The sequence below is a fragment of the Sinohyriopsis cumingii genome, chromosome 8 (genome assembly GCF_028554795.1).
Source record: "Sinohyriopsis cumingii isolate HCF-2022 chromosome 8, ASM2855479v2, whole genome shotgun sequence".
Taxonomy (NCBI): Eukaryota; Metazoa; Mollusca; class Bivalvia; order Unionida; family Unionidae; genus Sinohyriopsis; species Sinohyriopsis cumingii.
This window is the reverse complement of record NC_142968.1, coordinates 841,026-868,234: the sequence shown is the minus strand read 5'-3', so window position 1 is coordinate 868,234 and position 27,209 is coordinate 841,026. Positions and strand designations below refer to the sequence as shown.

The window sequence follows — 27,209 nt, the reverse complement described above, 5'->3', positions numbered from 1 at the left end:
TTCTTGTGTCAGACCAAAGAGGATTTAGTATGACCTATTCATGGATACTTTACAAGAGAACATTCGTGCTTTGCCTGTGGAGTTGAGAGAACGCATTTACCGAGAGCTGGTCAAAATACAAGTGAAACGTAAAGAACAATTGCATCCGATACGTCACCAGATCTTTAACCACTGGTACCTGAAGGGTATAAGAGAACTGATTCGTCAGAAATTCTTTCAATGGTCAGACATTGTTCAAAACTTTGAGGTCGCTAATGATCGACATGTTCATGATTATGGTTACTTCGAGATTCACCTAGTGCAATGCATTGAGGAAGACAAGTTAAAGGATTACCAACATATTTTACGTGGAATCTACTTAGAGGAAGAGGAAACACCTAAACGAACTCTGACGTTTCGGTTACAGTATGCAAGATTTAGATTCCCTACTGGAGAACGAAGATCTCTGGCTAGAAAGTACGTCTATTGCATCCGAAAAAAAGAGAATATAAAAACAGGCTGCCATGCCACGGTTTATGTCACATGTCATCCAACAGATTCCGTGGAAGGAACTCAATGACCATATTCAAACCGTGGATCATTACCATCAATTATTACAAGAACTGTATCCATTCAATTTTGGACGACAAGTGGTGTGTGTCTTAGTGACTTGTTTTCTGGGATTTCGTTTACCAGCCGATTCTTTGTGGACTCTTTACGATCAGTACTTACCACCTCCATGGCCTTAAATGGTCACGAAAAACTCCTTTTGCTCAAAGCCTTGCGTTTTCATCTGGATACTTCTCGACCTCAACAGGAAAAAAAGATTCGTCAACTTTTAGCTACCCAAGATGTGTATGACGATGTGTGTGTAGCTTGTGACTTACACCCTCATTGGACAGATGTTCGTGATTGGAAAAAGGGGGGTTTTGAGGCTTGGACCCAAGAAGTGGCCCAGTATGCACAAGAGTTGTTCAAGGAAAAAAGTTACTTTTCAACCTGTGTTAGTGACGGTGCCAGAAGAACCCGTCACCGAGAACAACCACTCGCTTCAGGACAGGACTGTCATGGACATTCCTGAAAGGTCATTCCGAGAGGACACTTGTGTGACAATACCTCATGTAGAGACTGTAAGAACATTACACACTGTCCCTAGGACATCTTGGTTAACCAGAACATGTTGTACAGACACTTGTTTATATTCCACTTTGATCGCTTTGCTGTGTTTTATATTCCTGTACATCACTATTTGGGTTGTATGTATTTTTGTCTTTCGTGTTCATATTTGAAACATTCAATAAACGTGTTCTGAAAAAGTATATAAACTCTTGTCTTGTTTGTTTTTGTGTCACAAGTGACATTTCTGACACCATGGCTACCTCTACTGTCTCTGCTCCCTCTTCCTCTACTGTCAAAGTCATCGACGAACACTTAGATCGTGCCAGTTGGGAGGCTTTGTATCTTCGCCATCCCTTTAACATGCTCATTGCTGGACCTAGCGGTTCTGGCAAAACCGAATTCGTCAAACGTTTGATCGAACATAAACATCATTTGATCGATCGGCCCCCTCAACGGATCGTGTGGTGTTACAAAGAGTGGCAATCGGCGTACAGCCTTTTGCGAGAAAGTCAAGGCGATTCCATCGTGTTTGTGGAAGGCATTCCTAAAGAAGACGACGGCATCGTCTCTGACTCCCGTCAAACCCATTTGGTCATTTTCGACGACATGTTAGGAGAAGACGAAGAAGAAATTAAATTGTGGTTCACGCGCAAAGGGCATCACCGTAATGCCAGTGTCATTTACATCACCCAAAATTTGTTTCAACAAAGTAAAGCCCATCGCACCATCAGTCTCAATGCGCATTACGTGGTCTTGTTTAAAAGCCCTCGAGATAAATCGCAAGTGCAAGTCTTAGCCAAACAGTTAGGAACGCCTTGGCTGACTCAGGCGTACGACGATGCCACTCAAACGCCACACGCCTATTTACTCGTCGATTTGAAACCTACGACCCCCGAGGATTTGCGATTTCGTACCCACTTGTTTCACCACTGGTGCCAAGACGGAGGGCCTGTCCTGTACACGTCTCCGTCCTCGACTTCATTTCACTCCCCATCAAAAAATCTATAAAAACCTCAGACCCTTTTTCGTCTGTCTCACACAGTGTGAACATGACGTCCCTTCAGTCGCATCTTCCCGTCAAATTGATTCGTGCCTTGTATGGCATCAGTCGAGAAAAAGATCCACAAACACGAGCCCGTGTCTTAGAAGCTAGTCTCAAAGAAGTCTTACGATGGTTCACGGTGACGGCACGTCAATTACTCCAAGGAATCATTCAGATTCCTCATCAAACCCAACGCTTTTTCGATCGAAACAAAGTCGCTTTGGTCCAACTGGCCGATCCCCGCATCGACACTCAAACCAAAAAACAAATCATTTTGAAACCTGGAGGGAGCGGTACTCTAGGAGGGGTCATCATTCGCTCACTCTTAAGATGGGATCCTAATGCCCCCAAAGTTATCCCCAAGACAAAAGTCCAACGAAGCCCCAAGAAGAAAAAGAAAAAGACCAGGTCCCCAAGAAGAATAACTTCTCCAGTGGCAGGACCCTCCTCTTACCAGACACCACCCCGGAAAAAGAAAAGAAGCCCCCAGAAAAAGAAACAGAGAAAAAGTCCCCAGAAAAAGAAAAGTCCACAGAAGAAAACTAGTCGCAAGAGAGGCACTTCGGCCAGGACGCAACCTTACACTCGCAAACCACGACCTGCCACGGCCGTGACTGCGTCTCCGGCATCCTCACGTTCATCCACTTCTCCGTTGATGACACCCAGAACTGAAGAGTACTTGGAGACGTTGATCACACCAAGAACATCTCCGTTGATGACCCCCAAAAGAACTTCCCCAGTGGCAGGACCCTCCAATTTAGTGGCAGTGGCTGCTGCTCACAAAGTACCTTCTCCCAAAATCAAAGTCCAAGAAAGATCGGGCATGTTACAAAGTTTACTGGATTTGTCCAAGCAAGAACTGGCTCGATTTAGTCCGTTGCGTACCCCTGCACGACGTGTCATGCCTGTCCTCAAACTGATAAAACGTAAAGACAATCAGTGGCGACGCGTTCCAGTATAAAAAGAGCCTGTGACCAAGTCGGGGTATCAGTGAACTTGTAAAAGATGTCACCTCCAAGAAGCCACAAAAGAAAGAGACAAAGGCAGACGCGTCATCCGACAAAGCGCTTAGCCAAGCATCGACATTACCCTAAGAAAAGACACAGTCGTTCCAAGAAAAAGAGGCGTCAACAAAGGGGAGGATTCCTTGGCGATTTTGGGAAAAACATTGTCACCTTTATGACAAAGCGATAGTCCCAAAAAAAAAAAAAGATAAAAGGGTGTGCGTTAAGTCATTGACGTTAGTGTCTGTTCGGTGAATGTCCCGGAACCCACAAGCAAAAATGTCACCCTCCAGAAAACCCCAAGGAAAGAAAAGGAAAGGACTGCCACCACGTTTAGCTAAACATGGGGACATGTTATCTGTCCTGTCCAAAGCTTCTTCGCCCCTACGAAAAAAACTCATTCAAACGGCCTCCAAAGAGGTCATCGATACCGTCTGCGAATGTTGTTTGAACGTTTTGAAAGGCACGATCCCTTTGTCCAAACACCAGAAACAATGCTTAGGCAAACATCGTCACGTTCTTCGCCAAATGGTTCAAAAGAAAATTCCCATTCGTCAAAAAAAGAAGATGTTGGTTCAACGTGGAGGCATTTTGCCTCTCTTGTTAGGCCCCATACTGAAAGGAGTCTTGGGAACCATGTTGGGAGGACTGATGGGAGCAAGATAAAAAGGCCTTCGAAAGTCCCAAGATCTCAGAATCGACCCCTGACAACCCCATGGAAGGACGAAAACTAGCTTTAGTGCCTTACAAACGATGGATGGAATACCATCGGTGGCAAGAACAACGCACCCCGCATTTACCTCCCAATCCCAATTTGAGCGAGTATTTGATCCTGTATGTGCGAGTGTCTGTGTGTGTGTGTGTGTGTGTGTGTGAGAGAGAGAGAGAGAGAGAGAGAGAGATACTGTTTATTGGTCAGTTTTACTATCATAGGTCCAGATGCATAATCGCATGCTATGGACAAAAAATCCGCTGAGATCCTTCTTTTTCACGCATATTCGTCATTTGAATGTCCAATTTTAATTGCAAGTTCGACGACCTGGAAGTCCCCTAAGTTTCTTGCCCCCAAAACTGGCGATGAACAGAAGTAAGTGAAGGGAAATCGGAGAGGTACTGATCATACGATTGTTTGTATTGTCCATCTCTCAGTCTCTCTGGTGGTCTATTTGATAGTTTTATCACCAGAGAGAGAGACAGACAGACACACAGACAGACAGAGAGAGAGACTGAGACAGAGAGACAGAGAGATTAACTGAGGTGAAACTGAAGTACTTCCTGATCAACCGAAAAGGTTGAGTGATAAAGAGAGATGGAGGGAACTTCAGACATTTTAATATGTACAGTGTTTTGAATTAGAATCTTTACACGGTTTAAGAAGGAATCACCTTCCACCCACCTCGAAACTGAGAATCAAATAGATTACAATATATGTACGAGGCCTAGTCAAGGAATTTACAGTACAGCCATCTGGTCTCGGAAGATTATAGTAACATTGTGTCATTTGTATCTTGTAACACTGTAAACAAATCCCATTGAACGTGGACACGTACCATTATGTTGACTGTGATTCTTGTCGGCTACTTGGCTTAAGATTAACTTCAAGGATGTAATCCAGCTCACTGTTTGTTGGAACAATGAGGGCCTGTGGGAAATAATAGTGATAGGGAGATAATTATGAAATAACTTGTCAAGAAATTGGAATCCTGAGGAGAGGAGGAGTAAAATGGGGAGGGGGATGGGAGGGACAGCTTCGGCTGGCTACCCACTAGGGGTGTGATATTGTCAGTGCGCAGGCCAGAGCCTCCAACTCATTCCCGGACCCAGACACGAGTCCCACCCAACCTTAAGATCCAATCCAAATTTTAAAATTTGAACTGGTATTAAATCCTAAATTTAATATAAATTGAATAGGAACCCCAACCCAATATAAATATACATAAAATTAAATTGTAAAATTTTTAATAATCCGGAAAACATTGAAAATTTCAAAAATTCTGTATGAAGTTTAACCGAGTTTAAAAATTTTTAAACTTTAAATTTTGTTTATTAATTTTTTTTTTCTTCCCAAAATTAAACATATATAGAGAATTTTTAAAAAAATTACTAAATTACAACAAGGTTTATATAGGAATCCTAACTTATTGTAACTTTCAAATACCATTTGAACTTTCTAAAGAATCCTATGACGCTACACATTGGAAAATTCCAAAATATTATTACCTGAAATACGAAACTACAGGGAATCCACAGGGAATCTATATGGGGAAAGTACAAGGCGATGACATGGGGCTATGTCACAGGGCGCTACGCAGAGTGGACAGGCCTATGAAAGAGTCTTGGAAAAACACCTCACATAGAACATAAACAGACCAAACACAAACACAAATACAACAGTAGAACCCCACTGACTCTTCTCTCTTTCTACAACCATACAGCTCCCGCACTGAATGGTTGACCAACCTACATTCTTGTAGTGATTAAACAACTTTTGGAATGTTCTAAAGAAATAGTTTAAATAATCAAAGGAGGCCTAACTCGATTCGGGAGGAATACAAGGAACAAAGAAGTGTGGACCTTGAATCGAGCACAGCGTACCTGTTTCCTTCTTTAGCACGTATTGAGATGAACGACACATATTACCACTCGAATAAAACCATAGAATTTTTTTTCTTCTTGATAATCTAATATATCACACCGTTCGGGTCGCCAAATTTCTAAATTGAAAATAAATTAAAGGAAAATAACATAAAATATATTGTAATGGATTTTAAATCCAAAGAATTTAAATTTGACAACTGGTGGAAAAAAAATTGATTCATACTTGCTGTCTCAAACATAAAGAAAATATAGCATGCACATAATATAGCACTAATACACATAATAAACACAAACTTAGGAGACCTCTAGCAAAGGTCACAACATTACAAGGGAAGGGACTTCGAGCAAGGTGAATAAAACCAGGCTCGGACGAACAACCCTTTAGACAACAATAGGGAAAAATAAATACCCCATCAAAAACTCAAATTAAATTTTTTTAAACAAAATTCTTTATAAATAGAAAATAAAACATATCTAAGGGGGAAACACACAAACTTAAAATACTTTATATATTTTTTTTAAATGGGGCGGCATTTGTCTGGTGCCCTCCCCCCGATAAAAATATTTCTCTTACTCCACAGACTTTAAGGTATGACTTTTGTTTACTATGAGAGAGAGAGAGAGAGAGAGAGAGGGAGGGAGGGAATTGTGTGACATTTTAATTCATTTACAAATCTGTGAATATTACTATTTTGTTCGCTATTTTCTTTTTTTATCAATGATTTATAAGTGAGACTCATCATTGATCTAGATGCCATACTAGCAATATTTGAATGTTGAAATAATAATTATTGTCGTATCCATACTCCATTGGCAATCCATTTTTAGATATACCAATATTACTGGTATATCAAAGTGCATTATGTCAACACTTTAAAAGCTTTTATCGTATATAATCTCTCTCTCTCTCTCTCCACTCAAATATTTAACGCGTAATGTGTCTTTCTTGGCATTTAATAGGAGTTTGGTTCAAATAAAGACGATTCTCTTTATGTGACCCAAGTAAATTAAAGTCAATTATTGTTATTAATGGCCGTTCATGAAGCAGTGATTTTTATTGAAGAAAAACTTGCACGAAAATGTCTTTCACGAAAAAGTATTGTTTTCACTAAAAGTCACTTCTTCGTCAAAAGGGTTGCTTTTCTTGATGAACAGTTTTCTAGCCATTATTGTCAAATTAGCAATAAAATGTAATCACTCTTTTTACGTGAAGATCCTGGTCGCACACTTCAAATAGGAATAGATTTTTCATGGAGACATTTTCTTCCTTGCAAATTGTGAATTTTTTTAAGCATAACAATTATACTATTTTTTTTCAGAAACATAAATAATTTCGTGATAAATTTACTTACACATGTGTACGTACTTGATGAAAAAAGATGTTAATTTTTTTAAGGATGGATTTAACCAATATTGGGGTAAAAATACAATTTTTCGTCTAAAGATTGCATCCTTGAGATGAAATGTTAAAAAATCAATGTAATGAAGTCGAGAAGGAACACTATTTTGCTAAAAATGTACACAATACCATTATCCCTGTAAGTGATTTCAAATTCAAACTTTACCAAAATTTATTTGGCTTTTGAATGACTTTGTTGGCAAAGGGATCCATGAAACAATCTATTCCCAAATTAGTTCTCTCTGTTTTACCCCCTTTCAACTGATTTTAGTTTTCCTTTGTTGCTGCTGTTATTGTTGTTGCATGTCCCCAGCCCCCCCCCCCCGCAACAAAAATCCGCTTGTGTTGTACGTATAAAACAGGTACACTTCTACTGAAGTATGTTAACCGCCAAAAATAAACCGAATTAGAATTTTATTCCTGCAGTATCGACTCGATGTGCATACATTTTTCACCTAAATTTAAACGAATCTTGCTCTTTTGACCATCGCTACCAACATTAAACTTTTTTTCTCGCGCGTGTGTGTATGTGCGTGAGAGAGAGAGAGAGAGAGAGAGGGAGGGAGGGAGGGAGCGAGAGATACTGTATATGTCAGTTTTTCCATCATAGGTCCAGATACATCGAAATATGCCACGGGCAAACACCTGCGAACAGAAAATCAGCTGTGCCCCTTCTTATTCGCTGATTTAGCTATCTAAATCCCTTATTTGTTATTGAATTATTGGACACCTCATAACTTGCCCACGTCCCTTGCCCCTACATCGGTCCTTGAACTAAGGGGGAGGGGGAGGATCTCAGTCTCTTAGCTTAACCAACATATATATACCGCAAGAGAGAGAGGGAGAGAGAGAGAGAGAGAGAGAGTCGAATTTGCGAGTGGGTTGGAAAAAATGGCGTATGGCTGATCGACAAACAAGGAGTGAACAAAACGGAGAGACGGAGAGGCCATCAGACATTTTAATATATACAGGGTTCATACAGATCTGGACAACTGAAATTCAATGAGATTTCAATGACCAGTTTCCAGTTATCAATGACTACAAATGGTATAAAGTGTTCTGCTTCAGTTACTAATTTAAATACAAGAAACAAATACAAGAAACAATACACAAATAAATGTAATGTGAAAGGGAAATAATATTTATAAAGACAGTCATTGTAAACCAGACATTAACCATCGACCTTTAGTTTCTCTTCTTTCTTCTCACAGATGCAAGTCTAGTGCTTTCACTTCACGGATGCTGACAGGATTTTATCTAGTGGGGGAGGGGTACACACTTGTTACGATGATAAGGGGCGAGTAGTAAAAAAAAAGGAAGGAGAGAACAAAATGGCCCTAGTTCACTATATAGTTAACACTTCAATATCCATCTATCTTTCTTCCATCAAACTCTGTTAGAGTCCTGTTTAAATCAAAATCTCTTAAATAAGTTGTATCTAGTTGTATACGCATGAATCTATTGATTTTTCTGAGCTTAATCTGTTCCTGACAAGTACATGAATAGTGCTGAGATTTCCTTGCTGATGGGATAATTTGGCGGTAAATCATCCTCAATTGTACATTAGAATTCACCTTGCATTAATTTACCAGGAAAATGAAATAAAATCCATCTAAGTCAAAGAATATAAATACGTGCAATTATTCGTTGTTTCAACTGCAATCATTCCTGTGCCTGTAAGCTAGGTATCAAATAAAATATCTTCATGATACTTTAAAACACTCCTACCGAATAAGGAGGAGATAATTTGTCTTTATAAGGAATTAGACTGGCCCTATCAAACTCCAACTGAAATGTTCAGATGTTTATACCGCTTACGCTGGTGATCAGCCCTATAAAAAGTTATAAATTAGTTATATGGTTTGCCGAGCTTGGTCACAAAGTTTGACATTTGTAGTGTAACATATTTTCAAATGACGTCAGTTTCAGTTCTAATTAAACAATTGACCCATACAATTCAAAGCTCCATTTTAAACAAGCTGCATCAACTAAAATGCTCACTTTTAGCACTTTTCTAGCTTCAATAATCTGATATAATTCACAGCTTGAAAATAAATTGCAATCACTATCGTCAGCCAGTAGACCTATTTGCCGAACTTAATCCTCGAACATGAACCACGCTGGGTTTCAACGTTTATGGATTGCCTAGGTAGTCCGTATTTTAAACATGCATTTGTAAAACTTCCTCGCATGCATGGTTCTTACTCCAACAGAACGTCTTGTCCAGGACCCAATGTGACAATTAAACTTAGTGATGTCAGTAAATTTAAATGACAAGTGGGTACTATGCGTGATATCCGATTACTTCGTGTGGATTACGATAATTGTTGAATTGCTACCATACGACAGAACATCAAACCGTACGTCTAATCATCACACAACGTAAAATAAATTACTCGAAAGTAAAATTTTCAATCAGTTTTTATTTTTGAAGCAAAATCTCTAAAATTCAATGACTTAATTGAAATATCAGTGGTTTTCAAGGTCTTGAATTGGGGTGTTCATTTCTCAATGACTTTCAATGACCTTTAATGACCCTGCGAACCCTATAATGTAAAATGATATGTATTAGAACCGTATAAGGTTTAAGAGGCAAACACAAAACCCCATCAGCTACATTACAGTATTTGTGTCTCGTACAACCAAGGAATTTACGGTACAGCCATCTGGTCGGAGTAGGTTATTACAACATTGTATTTTTGTTACCGTTTATCACAGTAGAAAATTCCACACATACGGTTATAAGGACCGAAGTTCTTGTAGGTTACTTGGTGTATGTTCAAATTCAAGGATGTAATCCAGGTCAGTATGTTTTCTCTCACTCCACTTATTTTCACGTATGATTTAGCGTTATGGCTTGGGTGGCGTGATGCGTAGCAGAATTGATTTCAATGAAATTGGTAGCATTTTAATTGGATTAGAAATCAAAGAATGTTGCTTTTGTAAGATTTAAAAAAAAAAAAAAAAACATAAAAACACTAAAATCTAATGTGAAAACAGGAAATTATCGTATTGTAATATCACACCTGAAATAATTCATTAATTTAAAAAAAATACCAGATGTAAAGATACCATCTACTATGCAAAACATAACAATACAAATTAGCGTAATATCTGGCGTTATGGCATAAAATAATCAAAAGCTACTAGAGAGAGAGAGAGAGAGAGAGAGAGAGAGAGAGAGACAGACAGACACAAGAGAGCAATGAAATAATAATAATAATAATAACAATAATAATAATGAGGACTTGGTATAGCGCCTAATCTTAAGAAGCTCTAAGCTCTTTACAACATTAGACAATACCTAAAAGATAAAAAATATATAATAATATTAGAAAAACAAACACCATGAAATTAGAAAAACATTTAAAAATAAAAAACATAATGAGATATTTCAGGTAGGAAACATTATTAGTTCTTTACATTTTTAATTCATTCGGAACACTTGAATTATTATTATCTTTTTCATTATTTTCATATTTTATAAATACTGGTTCATACGTAAGATTCGTCAATAATCTAGTGAAGATACAAGCAATATTTCACTGTTGAAATGATAATTGTATACGTAATTATACGCCATTGGAAAATCATAATTATATACTTATTTATACGCCATTGGAAAATCATAATTATATACGTATTTATACACCATTGGAAAATCATAATCGTATACGTAATTATACGCCATGGGAAAATTATAATTATATACGAATTTATACGCCACTGGAAAATCATAATTATATACGTAATTATACGCCATGGGAAAATCATAATTGTATACGTATTTATACGCCATTGGAAAATCATAATTATATACGAATTTATACGCCATTGGAAAATGATAATTGTATACATAATTATACGCCATGGGAAAATCATAATTATATACGAAGTTATACGCCATTGGAAAATCATAACTGTATACGTAATTATACGCCACGGGAAAATCATAATTATATACATAATTGTATGCCACGGGAAAATCATAATTATATACGTAATTATCCGCCATGGGAAAATCATAATTATATACGTAATTATACGCCATGGGAAAATCATAATTATATACGTATTTATACGCCATTGGAAAATCATAATTTGCTAGTACTGGTATATGAAATTGTATTATACCAACACTTTAGATGTCATGCAATTTTTAACGTATATGGTATATCTAATTTTACCGTTTACTCCGTGTACGTCAGTTTTATTTCAGTGAATCCCCCCCCCCCCTCAGCTTTCGTTAATTTCAAAGTATTTAAACTATTAGCTGCAAAAGGAAAGTTTATTTTGTTGAGGTCCTATTGTGCATGTAGCAGATTATCGAAGCAATCCCCAACTGCAACATAATTAAACTTGCCAACACTTAATAGACAGGACTCGAATGTCGAATGCGATACCACTCGCAATTATAAGCACCGTATTCCTTACTAAGGGATAGACAATGGGCCGATGTATCTGTTAGCCAAAGGATCGTTATTTTTAAAAGCTGAAATGTTATTGGTTTCTATACAGATTTCATGTATTGTATACATCACACTCATCGAAAGGTTAATATTTTGATGTGATGTGATGTGATGTGATTTTGATTTTTAACGTAGCTTTAACACTTTTTCAGTCATATCGCTACGATGTCTGCAATGTGGCAGTTTATAGTGATGTCAAGCACTGGGGCATCATGCCGCAGGCATGTAGCATGATGTCCCACCCAGTCACATTATCCTGACACCAGGCCAACCAGTCCTAACGCTAACCTCTTAATGCTGAACGCCAAGCGAGGCAGCTGTTAGTACCATTTTTTAAGTCTCTGGTATGACTCGGCCGGGGATCGAACCCATGACCTCCCGCATCCGAGACGGACGCTCTAACCACTAGGCCACAGGAGCTGTAGTTAATATTTTGAAAGAATGTCATACAAATTTCGTTTAATGAAAAAAGTTGAAAAATGAAATCGAAATAACGAAATAACTTTCCGTTTTATTGATATAGTTTTTGGTTCAAAGAAAATAATGAAATAATACTTTTGTAAAATACAAAATAATATTTCGATTAAGCAAAACAATATTTCTTTATTTTAATGTATTATTTCATTTTCAAAAAAGTTAAATAACGAAACACTTGCACTCATATCATATAAAGGTCTCTCCTGTTTTACAAATATATGTGGGCGATAAATTGGTGTGAGTAAGAAAATCATTTTATTAAACTATTCTTTTCGGGGGTGGGGGCGAAGTACAAACGGTGTAACTGCGTGACAGCTAATTCATTACGCTGCTGCAGTGGAAAGCGACAGACGTAACAATTGACGAAAACAGAAATTTGGAAGCTTTGACCAAAACAAAAACAAAAAACACGTCTAGCATCTGGTAGAAAATTTAGAATGGAACATAAATGATAAAGTTACCTGATTATATATAACCAAATTCATTTAAGCACTTTATAAATACCAACGTTTCCTATATACCGTGATCCATGCATCCGTCGATTTCACTGAAAAAGTCAGGATCTTAGTTTGTGTAGTTTGTTGTTTACATATGTACGTACAATATCATTTTAGCATGTTTATGAATACAAACGTTTGCTATGCCGTGATCCCTGAATCTGTACTTATCATTAACAGCTTCTGGGTCTTTGTGTAGTTCGATGCTCGCGGTGTTATGGTGTAAATTGTCCCCATTACGGCAAGATTTAATTGAAAAGATACGTGCAATAACGTACAAAGCTATGCACGCTACAAAACAAGTCGGAGTGACTGAAATGAATTTGTGTATACAAATGTCAATAAACAATTAGCACGACAAACAAATGAAATATAATTGTGAAAAAAAAATGTCAAGAAATACACAATACAACGAAGAAGTGATAGAAATTAATTTGTGGATAAAAAACTGACAATAAACACGTAGTAGGATTATCATAACACATTTCATCTATGCTATAAAATAGAATTACAGACATCAAAATGATGGCATAATATTCGTCATTACATTGTGCATAATCTGCGGAAGCTAAAAGTTACAAATCCTAAATTTGTAGAACAAATGTAGAAACTGCACACCATAGCAGGCTGAATATCACACAAATAACATGAAAATGTCTTTGCCGATTAATCTTTTGTCTGATTTGAATGCGCTAAAACTAATTAAATACTTGTTTTGTACGCACATCGCGCATTACATACAGCCAATAAATAAATAAATAAACAAGCATTGTTTAATTCCACCGTTTTCGGACCGCGCTGATGTAAAACCTATCATTATATGTGCAATGACTGATTGTGTACGTCTTGGAAAACCTTGTAAAATGTTTGGCAAAATAATCCAGAGTTGAATCAAGTAAAGAGAGGTCACTTTGGTATCGATATCCTTGATGTTGAGATATATTAGATGGGAATAAATCTTATTAAATAATTTAGTCCTATCAGATGCTCTTGGCACATGAAATCTGACATACATTCCAATACTGTACTCGGGTTTTTATTCTGTCTAATAGAAAGAAGTCACTAAGGCGACAATCTGTTCTGATCTAGAACTATTGCTGCAACACGTATAGTTCAAGGTCTGACAAGTATTTTATTTGGTGTCAAATTTCATTTTAGCTTCATCCTTTTGAATGTAAGACCGAATTTTTTTTATTATTTTTTCATAACTCATTCATTCACGAGTTCGACACCCACTTACCACCTGCCAACCTTGGGAAATATTACATTACATACTGTGAAAGTGATATAGATTAATTTCTGTAGCTTGGGGGTCGTCTCAAAGTCATTTCTCTCTGTCTCTAGAAGCAGTCCCTTTTATTATTAATATCAAGGGAAACCAATTTACATCAATAGACGAAATAACAGCCATGATTATAATTACATGATATTTGCATGGTTAGATTTTCAGGTTCATACGCGATTGCGTTATTTTTACAACTTCGCTTCATTTTGTTTTTATTGTATAAATTTGTTAACATTTTAGACTTGGACTTTGAACGAAAACCTTGATTTCACGAGAACATTTTATTTGTATAAATGCATATATAGACTACATAATATTAAATTACTTTTTTTCTTGAAATTGAGTTCAGATTTTATCCGTTACGGCAATTTATCATTCACTACCATCACATTTCTGTCCGCAAGGGTTAGAGCCTCGTCTGTTGTGGGATAGTGGATAAGTTTGCCGGCAGTTTCTTGTGGGCCGGTAGTTTTTACTGGGATTTTACAGAGTTCTTCATCGCCGTGATGTACAGCCTATTTTGTGCTAAAACAATATTTTCTTTGGACTTAAAAAAAAAAAAAAAAAAAAAACCTGAATACGTTTCAATCACCCAAAATGTATATATTTAAATGCATGCGAATTTACTTTTCTATTTCTTTAGAATAATTAATAAACGATTTTAAGTAAGCAAAATTTGTTTGAAAGATTTAAACATTTATGTGCAGGCACATATTAAACATTAATGCATCTGTCTAGCTACACGTATCCTAGTCTACTTGATGTTACAGGCCTAAGTATGGATGGGCAGATCGACGAACAGGACGAACAAGATCAAATCAAAATATATGCAGTGAGACATAAATTGTTGTCTTACATGAAAGCACATAAATTACTCTGACATTATTCTTATATTTATTTTATTTAAAAATTTTGAAAGACGATACATGAAAAACTGTGTGGACCCTATAGCACGTAGTGGAAAGAACAATTAATACAGCCTGGGATATTTATTATAATTAAATGAATTGTGTTCTTGTTCAAAATAGCACTTTCAAGAAATACTGACAACATCTGGTAGTGGTTTTACGAGAGTATTTATTGATACATGAATCTGTGATTTAATAACTCGAACTAGACAGGGCATTGCAAACATCTTATATTAATTTTCATGCTCGAACACTCCACCCCAATTTATGGCACAGCATTTAATAATGTTTGCTGTAATGTATACATCCCTGTAAAATACCACATTATGATGAGACTCGCTCAGTCGGTTCAGATTGCCCCCCCCCCCCCCCCCCCCCCCCCGTAAGCAAGATGAGAAAACTATCAAACCTGATGCGTCATGTGATAATCCTCTCACGACCTCCTGTATCCGAGGCGGACGCTCTAACCACTAGGCCACCGGAGCGGTCTCGTGATGAAGGGAAAGAAGTATAACTATTTTTTTCCGCACGTGTTTCATATTTCAAAACAAAAGAGAATATAAATTCATATTCTGCCATTTCATGACTTTCACGGATATTTATAATGCATGACAGACATGGTCGCCTTTTCTCCGGTTTACTGCCTATTATCTCCAGCCCTGTAGCCAAGTCTAAATGTAGAACCGTACGGACGGACGGACAGGGGATCATTAACTAAATTTTATTAGGGGATTTGGTGGATTAAGGTTGATACAGATTAATGTGATAGTTTCAGACAGAAATCTCCAACAAAACTGTGATTTCAACGTTTTGAATTTACTAATCGGTTGAATTGAAATTGAAAGAAAAGTACATTTTGAGAATTTATTAATCGGTTGAAATGAAATTGAAAGAAAAGTATATTTTGAGATTTTACAGATTTGTTGAAATGAAATTGAAATAAAAGTATATTTTGAGATTTTTAAAGACAGTCATCTCAGCTTTGAACCAAACGGTTGGCCAGTGCCTTGTGAGTTGAATTAAAAATTAATATTCAAGGGGGAAAAGTTACTCTGGACAAATCCCTAAGTTTTGAAATGATAGCAAGTTAGATTATTTTTGTACCATATTTTAATTTAAAAAGTCTCATAATAAATAAATAAATAAATAAATAAATAATAAGCTACTAATTGCTTGGAATCCGAGATTTTTAAAGACAGTCATCCACGATGTTAATCTAACGATTGAAACGTGCCTTGTAAGTTGAGTTAAAATATATGTTCAAGGGATAAAGATATTGGTGACTAATGTATCAGTCATGAGATGATAAAATGTTCGTAATTTCTTGCACCATATCTAAATCAACAAATTTCTCACAGCAAATAAATAAATAAATAAATACTTTTGCGTAGAAAACAAAATTTCGTGTAAATCAACGAGGTAACTCTAACCATTGGATATCGCTTATTTGTATTTTTATTTTAAAGAGGGCATGGACAAATGTTTACAATGTAGCGTTGCTGCAGGAAGACCCAGTCAAGGAACACTCAATGAAAACAAATTATCAAACAATGAGCATCTTTCAAGGCCTGGTGTAGCGAGAATACACATTCGAAAAAAGAGTGATTTCAAAATTTAATTTCAAGGACTCAGTAATAATTACAAAATAATCCTCATTTTTTCCCTTTACTTCTAGGCTGACGATGCATTATTTTGCATACTGTAAACAAACCATGATTTGCATTGAATTAAATACACGTAATCGTTTTTTCTGTAACGTTTAATATCTTCGCTTTCACACGTTTTATACTGTTTTTTTTAAAAAAATAATATTGTAGGAAGCTGAGTTTTGTGCGATATAATAAATAAATCATGCAATTTCCTCACGCTGTATGTTCATTTTATAATATATCGCTACCGTAAGGTTGTTTTTATTCCTGTGTCATTAACCGCAGTACATCAGCTCCACGAATTTGCATACAGACAAGTTGATGTAATCCCACTCATGATAAAATCAATCGTGTAGAAATATTAATCACCAGATTCAAACGCGCTGTGTGACGTCATACTGAGTGTGCTGTCATTATCAGATCGTATAATTTTCTCTGGTGGAGTTTGATCACCAGCGTTCTGCGAGTGTCAACGTCATAATGCAAGGGAGGTAAGACACTGAGAGCAGCAGACGACACAGTGGAGAGGGAAGAAATTCACAGAATCTACCAACTAGGATTTTCACTGAAATATTCAGGGTAACAGTACATTTAGGGTGCGTTGAAATGTTGAGTATGACAGGGATGCATTAGATGAATTATCAAGTTGTGGATATTTTATCTTTACAGTAAGATATATTTCATGTTTTGTATATATTATTCTAGTTTAGTTTTTATGGTCAGAGGTTATATTTCTAAAAAGTCTTTTTCAAAAACTAAACAAACGTACGTTTGTCTTATTTTTTAATGCAATAAATTGTGCTGAATAAAAATTTCACCTTCCTCTACAGTATAGTGATAACAGTTTTGTAAAGTAGTCACTGATAATTTGATTTGATTGATAATAAGGCCTTTTTTTCTAGTTAAGAAGCTGCCATTCTTTCATATTTTTGAGGCTAGTGGGAGGGCCAAAAAATGTATTCTCAAATAACTTTAAAAATAATTTGCCCAGTTTGATAGAAGAAAAAAAAGCAACCCAAAGAAATCGTGACCTGAAATCGAAATGGGGTGGGGAGTATACGGATAAACCCCGGGCCAGTTTCAGTCATATATAAATGTATTTCTCACATAGGGAATGTGTATATCTATATAGGACTTGACTTGTTTTGAAATTTCTTTAAAAATCACCCCTACGCCCTAACCTCACCCCAATATTACGGTAAGAACTTTAATTTTGTTAGCAATCTACACTTATCACTAGGAATATCAATGACCCAAGGTTTATTTGTATAGTTGAGTAGTAAGGTGGGATACCCTACGGACAATGGAAATTCCAGTCAAAACACCCCTGGGACACTCTACGGACAATGGAAATTTAACATGGCGAAAAATCGTGGGACAATCTACGGACAAGGGGAATTAACATGGGAATAAATCGTGGGACACTCTACGGACAAGGGGAATTTAACATGGGAATAAATCGTGGGACACTCTACGGACAAGGGGAATTTAACATGGGATTTTTTTTAAAAATTTTTTTAAAAAAAGGGGTAGGCAATTCAAAGACTATCTCTTTTCGAGAAATATGGCTGGCCCTGAAAAGGGCCTTTGGTTTATGTTAATATTCCCTTAACATAAAGGGCATTTGCGACATCTTCTTTTCCTCAAACTTCGTCTTACAGCAGGGCCATACATCAGAGTCCTCTTGAGGCAACCTTGTCTCTCTATATAGACTCTTCTTATCCACAGGCTGCTGTTGGTCCTGTAGACAACGGTCCACTTGGATCGGACATACATGAGCATGTCCGTCCTGAACATCATCGTTGACACAAGGGTTGAAGATTCAACGTCGGTCCACATGTTGAGGCTCCGAGAATAGGTGAATCAATGCAGTGAACGGCGCTTATTTATAGGGACAGAAAGGATTGAAACGGATTGAGTTCATTCACCAATCCGAACACGCGTTACAGAATTTAGTCAGCCCGCATCCAATCCGAAGAGAGCAGTCTGTGACGTCACGTAGTCAATATAGATTCGCTAGCGCTTGTGTGCAGTCAATCTATGCGACAGTGATTCAACATGACGGAAACTCAGAAAACGATCCAGTGGGGTGCACCAGCAGGGGAGACCGCCCAAGGGAACCCTGACTTACTTTCAGAAGAGGTGAATTGGGATTTTGTGGATTTTCTCTCCTCGCAAGAATTTGTTCCGGAACCTTCGATACCTTCTTCATTACCGCAAGTGGAGAATTTTAGACAGAGACAGAAAGAAGAATTGGAGAAATTTATACAACGACAAAAGGAAGCGGAACAGGCTTTTCTCCTACAGCAACAGCAACAGCAAGAAGAAGAGGTAAGAAAAAAACAACAGCAAGAAGAAGTAGCAGCAAAGAAACAAGAGGGTGAAAATCAAACGGTCACGGTACTGTTGGACATTTTAGCGGAGTTAAGAAGTCTGAAACAAATGTATCAGACTTCTTTATCACGACCGAAGAGAATACGACCTTCCCGAGCTAAACACGTTAACCCTGTGACTAAGCCTACCGTACCACCCTTAGTGATTTCAACCCAATCATTATCATCATCAACATTACGCAGTCCAGAAGTAGGCCTTGGCCGTGGCAAAGGTTTAAGGCAGTTAAAGTTGATTGCTTAAACTCACCCCTACACCATAAAGAAAAAAAGGCCCTTTTCAGGGCCACTCACATTTCTCGAAAAGAAATACAATTTCAATTTGCCAATAACTCAAAAAAAAACTTACCCATTTTACCCTTATAGTACGTGTCTGTGTATGAGTGCGTGAGTGTAGCTTCTTATTTTAAAATCACAACTCAAAGACACTTACCTTATATCATTCATTTATTCTTTTCTCCATTTTTTACAATCCAATTCACAATTCACAACACAACACTTTATTAAAAAGTTCATTCATTTCTCCTTTTTTAGTCTCTCTGTTTTTTGAATTTCTTCACCGTCACACTCTTTTCCTCTTCTTCTTTCTCCTCGCTTTCTTCCCTTCTTCTTTTCTTCTCGTGTTTCTTTGCCTCATTTAAATAGAATTGTCTTTTTTCTTCCTCTTCTTCCTCTGAAGAATCCCTCTCTTCTTCTGAAGAATTCCTCTTTTCTTCTGACTCCTCTTGTTTCTTTTTGGGGCAATCTGGAGACCAATGTCCTTTTTCTTTACAATAATAACAGGTATCTTGACTTTTGTCTTTTTTATCCCCTGTTTTTTTTCTTTTTTGACGGTCTGGACACTCTGAAGACCAATGCCCTTTCTTCTGACAGATATAGCAAGTATCTTGACTTTTATCTCTAAAGGAAGGAGAGTAGTCCGTAGGCTGGTCTGAAGAGAATTTTCTAATGACCCCTCGCAAAGCTCTGACGAAACGTTCCATCTGGTTAGTCTCTTCCATCGTTGTGCTCGGCTTGAGAGTGAAATGAATAGTGAAAGGACAAGACACGCACCCTTTTATATACGCTGGTCTGCTATGACTATAAAGTAGTTTATGGTGTTTGAACTTGAGTCATTTGACTTTTTGCTTTCAAGATGAAACGATCCCATTCATTCGAGAAGAAAGAAGAAGAAGAAAGTAAGAGGCAGAAACGTGATCTATCGCCTCGTACCAGGGCTGAAATCTTGGCACAAATTCATGCCAGTGATTTTGAAGAGGACATGAGTGAACCAGAATCCCAACCCTCTAAACCAAGTTCATCACCCTTAGTCAACCCTGAAAAGTATTATTCCATTCGAGAGACGGAAAAGCGCTCCTCTAGAAAATTTAGAACCACGGCTTACAAATACACGGTGAAGTTTAAAGATTTCAAGGCTGAAGTGCCGTTAGAGAAAGCAGAAGTGTTCATCACCGAGGTGTGGGATTCTTTGCTCACTGCACTCAAGCGACAATGTCAACCCAAAGAAGACGATCGCTTGAGACTTTCCATACAACACGACGGTTTGAAATCCCCTGTTTGGATCGAGTTTAGCACCCCTGCAGAATTGACTGCTTCCAAAGTCATGGACAAGATTCAAAACGTACAACAATCTAATGATCAGTTTGACATCACCGATGGTAAAGCCACACTGGACATGACCCACGTCTCTCCTCCTCAAGGGACAGGACGCAAAAAGATGTTATTGGTGGACGACCTTCGCAACACCAAAACGAGTCTCGTCCGAATTAACAACCCTCAAGACCAGATGTGTTTAGCCCGTGCCATCGTGGTGGGACGAACCTATGCCAACAAGAACGACACGGTAGAATGGAAAAGAACCTGGGACACTATTCAACGTTCCGACCGAGCCAAACAACGAAACGAAGCAGAACTCCTGTTACAACAAGCCGGACTGCCCAAAGACACACCCTGTGGCATTCCTGAGATGCAAAAATTGCAAGATGCCCTAGCTCCACGCTACACCTTGAAAGTGCACCCTCAAGAAATGCGCGGGCCTCTATTGTTTCGAGGCCAAGATTTTAAGGACGGAAAATACATTCATGTTTATCATCACGATGACCATTTCGATACCATTACCAGTATCACCGGATTCCTGGGATACGGTTATTACTGTGAGAAATGTGACTATGGTTATAATAATCGAGAGCAACACAAACATTGTGGATGGAAATGCTCAAGATGTTTGGCCTCTCCACCCTGTCTGAGCGAAGAACCAGTGACTTGTTCCACTTGTCTGCGCACGTTTGTCAGCCCTACCTGTTACCAACAACATTTCAAAACACAAGGTTCACAGAAGAAATGTGCTTGTCAACTCCTGAGATTGTGCTCTACGTGTGGACAAGGCATACTTACCAACAATGCCAAGGCACACGTATGTCGAGGAAAGAAAAAATGTCACATTTGTCACCACATCGTGGACTTGGAACACCAATGTTACGTGCAAAAATACCAACCCCCACCAGAGAAAGAGGACGGTCACAAGAAGAAAGGCAATTTCATCTTTTTCGATTTCGAATGCATGCAAGAGACTGGCATTCACATCCCTAATTTCTGCGTGGCTCATCGAGCGTGCGAGAAGTGCATTCAAGAACCTATCTTCAGTCATTGCCCTCACTGTAGCAAGATTCCTGGAGGACGTGAAAAAATCTTTCGGGGACCGAACACGTTAGCCGATTTTGCCCAATGGGTCTTAGACCCCGTCGACAAGACGTGGAGCCAAGAGGACATCGAACGTTACGGAGATTGTCATCGTCATGCCACGGTGATGGCTCACAATTTTTCCGGATACGATGGACAGTTTCTTCTCAGATACTATACGGAACAAGGCACCGAGCGTCCTAAAGTGACTTTGAACGGAGCCAAAATCATTTTCATGCAAGTGGGACAAGTACAGTTTAAAGATTCGATGAGTTACTTGGCCATGCCTTTGAGTCGAATGCCTAAAACGTTTGGAATGACAGAAATGGCTAAAGGGTACTTTCCACACTTTTTCAATACGGAAGCCAATCAACACGCCGTTCTACCCCATTTGCCTGAGGCTCACTATTACGACCCCGACAACATGCGTACCGAACAACGAGAAGCTTTCTACGCTTGGTACCAGGCTCACGCCTCGGACCCTTTCGACTTTCAGGAAGAAATGCTAAAGTATTGTCGTTCCGACGTGGACATTTTACGGCGTTGCTGTGGAAAATTTCGAGAACTGTTCACGGAACACGGAGGGGTCGATCCTTTGAAAGAAGCTTGCACCATTGCCAAAGCGTGTTCCCTAGTGTATCGACAACGATTCATGCCTGAAAACACCGTGGCTGTCATCAGCCCTCAAACGACCCACTTTGTCAAGCGTCAATACTCGGTCAAAGCCCTACGTTGGTTACATTACTTGTGCGACAAGGAAGACAAGTGGATTCAGCATGCCCGCAACAGTAGTGAAGTGGGATACCCTACGGACAATGGAAATTCCAGTCAAAACACCCCTGGGACACTCTACGGACAATGGAAATTTAACATGGCGAAAAATCGTGGGACAATCTACGGACAAGGGGAATTTAACATGGGAATAAATCGTGGGACACTCTACGGACAAGGGGAATTTAACATGGGAATAAATCGTGGGACACTCTACGGACAAGGGGAATTTAACATGGGATTTTTTTTTAAAAAATTTTTAAAAAAAAGGGGTAGGCAATTCAAAGACTGTCTCTTTTCGAGAAATATGGCTGGCCCTGAAAAGGGCCTTTGGGTTTTATGTTAATGTATTCATTAACATAAATGGCACCGCATTGGTCTTCTTCTTGTCCTTAGGCTGCGTCTTACTGTTGGTCCGTACATCAGCACTCTTTTCAGGCATCCTTGTCTTTCGACGTAGATCCTACGTATCCACAGGCTGGTGTTTGTCCTGTGGACAACGGTCCACTTGGATCGGACATACATGAGCAAGTCTGTCCGAAACATCATGCAAGACACAAGGGTGGATGACTCAACTATAGTCCACATCTTGAAGCGACGAGAACAGGTGAATCAATGCATTGAACGGCGCTTATTTATAGGGACAGAAAGGATTGAAACGGATTGAGTTCATTCACCAATCCGAACACGCGTTACAGAATTCAGTCAGCCCGCATCCAATCCGAAGAGAGCAGTCTGTGACGTCACATAGTCAATATAGATTCGCTAGCGCTTGTGTGCAGTCAATCTATGCGACAGTGATTCAACATGACGGAAACTCAGAAAACGATCCAGTGGGGTGCACCAGCAGGGGAGACCGCCCAAGGGAACCCTGACTTACTTTCAGAAGAGGTGAATTGGGATTTTGTGGATTTTCTCTCCTCGCAAGAATTTGTTCCGGAACCTTCGTTACCTTCTTCATTACCGCAAGTGGAGAATTTTAGACAGAGACAGAAAGAAGAATTGGAGAAATTTATACAACGACAAAAGGAAGCGGAACAGGCTTTTCTCCTACAGCAACAGCAACAGCAAGAAGAAGAGGTAAGAAAAAAACAACAGCAAGAAGAAGTAGCAGCAAAGAAACAAGAGGGTGAAAATCAAACGGTCACGGTACTGTTGGACATTTTAGCGGAGTTAAGAAGTCTGAAACAAATGTATCAGACTTCTTTATCACGACCGAAGAGAATACGACCTTCCCGAGCCAAACATGTCAACCCTGTGACTAAGCCTACCGTACCACCCTTAGTGATTTCAACCCAATCATTATCATCATTACGCAGTCCAGAAGTAGGCCTTGGCCGTGGCAAAGGCTTAAGGCAGTTAAAATTGATTGCGTAAACTCACCCCTACACCATAAAGAAAAAAAGGCCCTTTTCAGGGCCACCCACATTTCTCGAAAAGAAATACAATTTCAATTTGCCAATAACTCAAAAAAAACTTACCCATCTTACCCTTATAGTACGTGTCTCTGTATGAGTGCGTGAGTGTAGCTTCTTATTTTAAAATCACAACTCAAAGACACTTACCTTATATCATTCATTTATTCTTTTCTCCATTTTTTACAATCCAATTCACAATTCACAACACAACACTTTAATAAAAAGTTCATTGATTTCTCCTTTTTTAGTCTCTCTGTTTTTTGAATTTCTTCACCGTCACACTCTTTTCCTCTTCTTCTTTCTCCTCGCTTTCTTCCCTTCTTCTTTTCTTCTCGTGTTTCTTTGCCTCATTTAAATAGAATTGTCTTTTTTCTTCCTCTTCTTCCTCTGAAGAATCCCTCTCTTCTTCTGAAGAATTCCTCTTTTCTTCTGACTCATCTTGTTTCTTTTTGGGGCAATCTGGAGACCAATGTCCTTTTTCTTTACAATAATAACAGGTATCTTGACTTTTGTCTTTTTTATCCCCTGTTTTTTTTCTTTTTTGACGGTCTGGACACTCTGAAGACCAATGCCCTTTCTTCTGACAGATATAGCAAGTATCTTGACTTTTATCTCTAAAGGAAGGAGAGTAGTCCGTAGGCTGGTCTGAAGAGAATTTTCTAATGACCCCTCGCAAAGCTCTGACGAAACGTTCCATCTGGTTAGTCTCTTCCATCGTTGTGCTCGGCTTGAGAGTGAAATGAATAGTGAAAGGACAAGACACGCACCCTTTTATATACGCTGGTCTGCTATGACTATAAAGTAGTTTATGGTGTTTGAACTTGAGTCATTTGACTTTTTGCTTTCAAGATGAAACGATCCCATTCATTCGAGAAGAAAGAAGAAGAAAGTAAGAGGCAGAAACGTGATCTATCGCCTCGTACCAGGGCTGAAATCTTGGCACAAATTCATGCCAGTGATTTTGAAGAGGACATGAGTGAACCAGAATCCCAACCCTCTAAACCAAGTTCATCACCCTTAGTCAACCCTGAAAAGTATTATTCCATTCGAGAGACGGAAAAGCGCTCCTCTAGAAAATTTAGAACCACGGCTTACAAATACACGGTGAAGTTTAAAGATTTCAAGGCTGAAGTGCCGTTAGAGAAAGCAGAAGTGTTCATCACCGAGGTGTGGGATTCTTTGCTCACTGCACTCAAGCGACAATGTCAACCCAAAGAAGACGATCGCTTGAGACTTTCCATACAACACGACGGTTTGAAATCCCCTGTTTGGATCGAGTTTAGCACCCCTGCAGAATTGACTGCTTCCAAAGTCATGGACAAGATTCAAAACGTACAACAATCTAATGATCAGTTTGACATCACCGATGGTAAAGCCACACTGGACATGACCCACGTCTCTCCTCCTCAAGGGACAGGACGCAAAAAGATGTTATTGGTGGACGACCTTCGCAACACCAAAACGAGTCTCGTCCGAATTCACAACCCTCAAGACCAGATGTGTTTAGCCCGTGCCATCGTGGTGGGACGAACCTATGCCAACAAGAACGACACGGTAGAATGGAAAAGAACCTGGGACACTATTCAACGTTCCGACCGAGCCAAACAACGAAACGAAGCAGAACTTCTGTTACAACAAGCCGGACTGCCCAAAGACACACCCTGTGGCATTCCTGAGATGCAAAAATTGCAAGATGCCCTAGCTCCACGCTACACCTTGAAAGTGCACCCTCAAGAAATGCGCGGGCCTCTATTGTTTCGAGGCCAAGATTTTAAGGACGGAAAATACATTCACGTTTATCATCACGATGACCATTTCGATACCATTACCAGTATCACCGGATTCCTGGGATACGGTTATTACTGTGAGAAATGTGACTATGGTTATAATAATCGAGAGCAACACAAACATTGTGGATGGAAATGCTCAGGATGTTTGGCCTCTCCACCCTGTCTGAGCGAAGAACCAGTGACTTGTTCCACTTGTCTGCGCACGTTTGTCAGCCCTACCTGTTACCAACAACATTTGAAAACACAAGGTTCACAGAAGAAATGTGCTTGTCAACTCCTGAGATTGTGCTCTACGTGTGGACAAGGCATACTTACCAACAATGCCAAGGCACACGTATGTCGAGGAAAGAAAAAATGTCACATTTGTCACCACATCGTGGACTTGGAACACCAATGTTACGTGCAAAAATACCAACCCCCACCAGAGAAAGAGGACGGTCACAAGAAGAAAGGCAATTTCATCTTTTTCGATTTCGAATGCATGCAAGAGACTGGCATTCACATCCCTAATTTCTGCGTGGCTCATCGAGCGTGCGAGAAGTGCATTCAAGAACCTATCTTCAGTCATTGCCCTCACTGTAGCAAGATTCCTGGAGGACGTGAAACAATCTTTCGGGGACCGAACACGTTAGCCGATTTTGCCCAATGGGTCTTAGACCCCGTCGACAAGACGTGGAGCCAAGAGGACATCGAACGTTACGGAGATTGTCATCGTCATGCCACGGTGATGGCTCACAATTTTTCCGGATACGATGGACAGTTTCTTCTCAGATACTATACGGAACAAGGCACCGAGCGTCCTAAAGTGACTTTGAACGGAGCCAAAATCATTTTCATGCAAGTGGGACAAGTACAGTTTAAAGATTCGATGAGTTACTTGGCCATGCCTTTGAGTCGAATGCCTAAAACGTTTGGAATGACAGAAATGGCTAAAGGGTACTTTCCACACTTTTTCAATACGGAAGCCAATCAACACGCCGTTCTACCCCATTTGCCTGAGGCTCACTATTACGACCCCGACAACATGCGTACCGAACAACGAGAAGCTTTCTACGCTTGGTACCAGGCTCACGCCTCGGACCCTTTCGACTTTCAGGAAGAAATGCTAAAGTATTGTCGTTCCGACGTGGACATTTTACGGCGTTGCTGTGGAAAATTTCGAGAACTGTTCATGGAACACGGAGGGGTCGATCCTTTGAAAGAAGCTTGCACCATTGCCAAAGCGTGTTCCCTAGTGTATCGACAACGATTCATGCCTGAAAACACCGTGGCTGTCATCAGCCCTCAAACGACCCACTTTGTCAAGCGTCAATACTCGGTCAAAGCCCTACGTTGGTTACATTACTTGTGCGACAAGGAAGACAAGTGGATTCAGCATGCCCGCAACGGAGGGGGCGAAAAAACCATCGGAACGTATTCGGTCGATGGCTGGGACTTAGAAAACCCCAAGATCGTGTACGAGTTTAACGGTTGCTTATTTCACGGATGTCCCTTCTGTTACCCTGACCGTGGCACTAAAAATCAGTTTTTGCAACGAACCATGGAAGACTTGTACCAGGACACTTGTCAGCGACGCCTAAAGTTAGAACAGCAAGGATACCAAGTGGTGGAAATGTGGGAACACGAGTACGATCACCGTTTGAAAACCGATCCCGAGTTTAAACGCCTCGTGGAAAGTTACCTGTTCATGGACCCGCTGAACCCGAGGGATAGTTTGTACGGAGGAAGGACCAAT

The 27,209-nt window shown here is 39.2% G+C and overlaps 1 protein-coding gene across 1 annotated transcript in view; it reads left to right on the top strand.

Annotated features, from left to right (window-relative positions):
* The first annotated feature begins 7,731 nt into the window (after positions 1-7,731).
* Positions 7,732-27,209, top strand: part of LOC149792842 (uncharacterized) — a 36,666-nt gene continuing 17,188 nt past the window's right edge. Inside the window, exon 1 of the mRNA XM_089966613.1 lies at positions 7,732-17,005. The gene's annotated coding sequence lies outside the window, so the exon portion shown is untranslated. The remainder of the gene's footprint in view (positions 17,006-27,209) is intronic.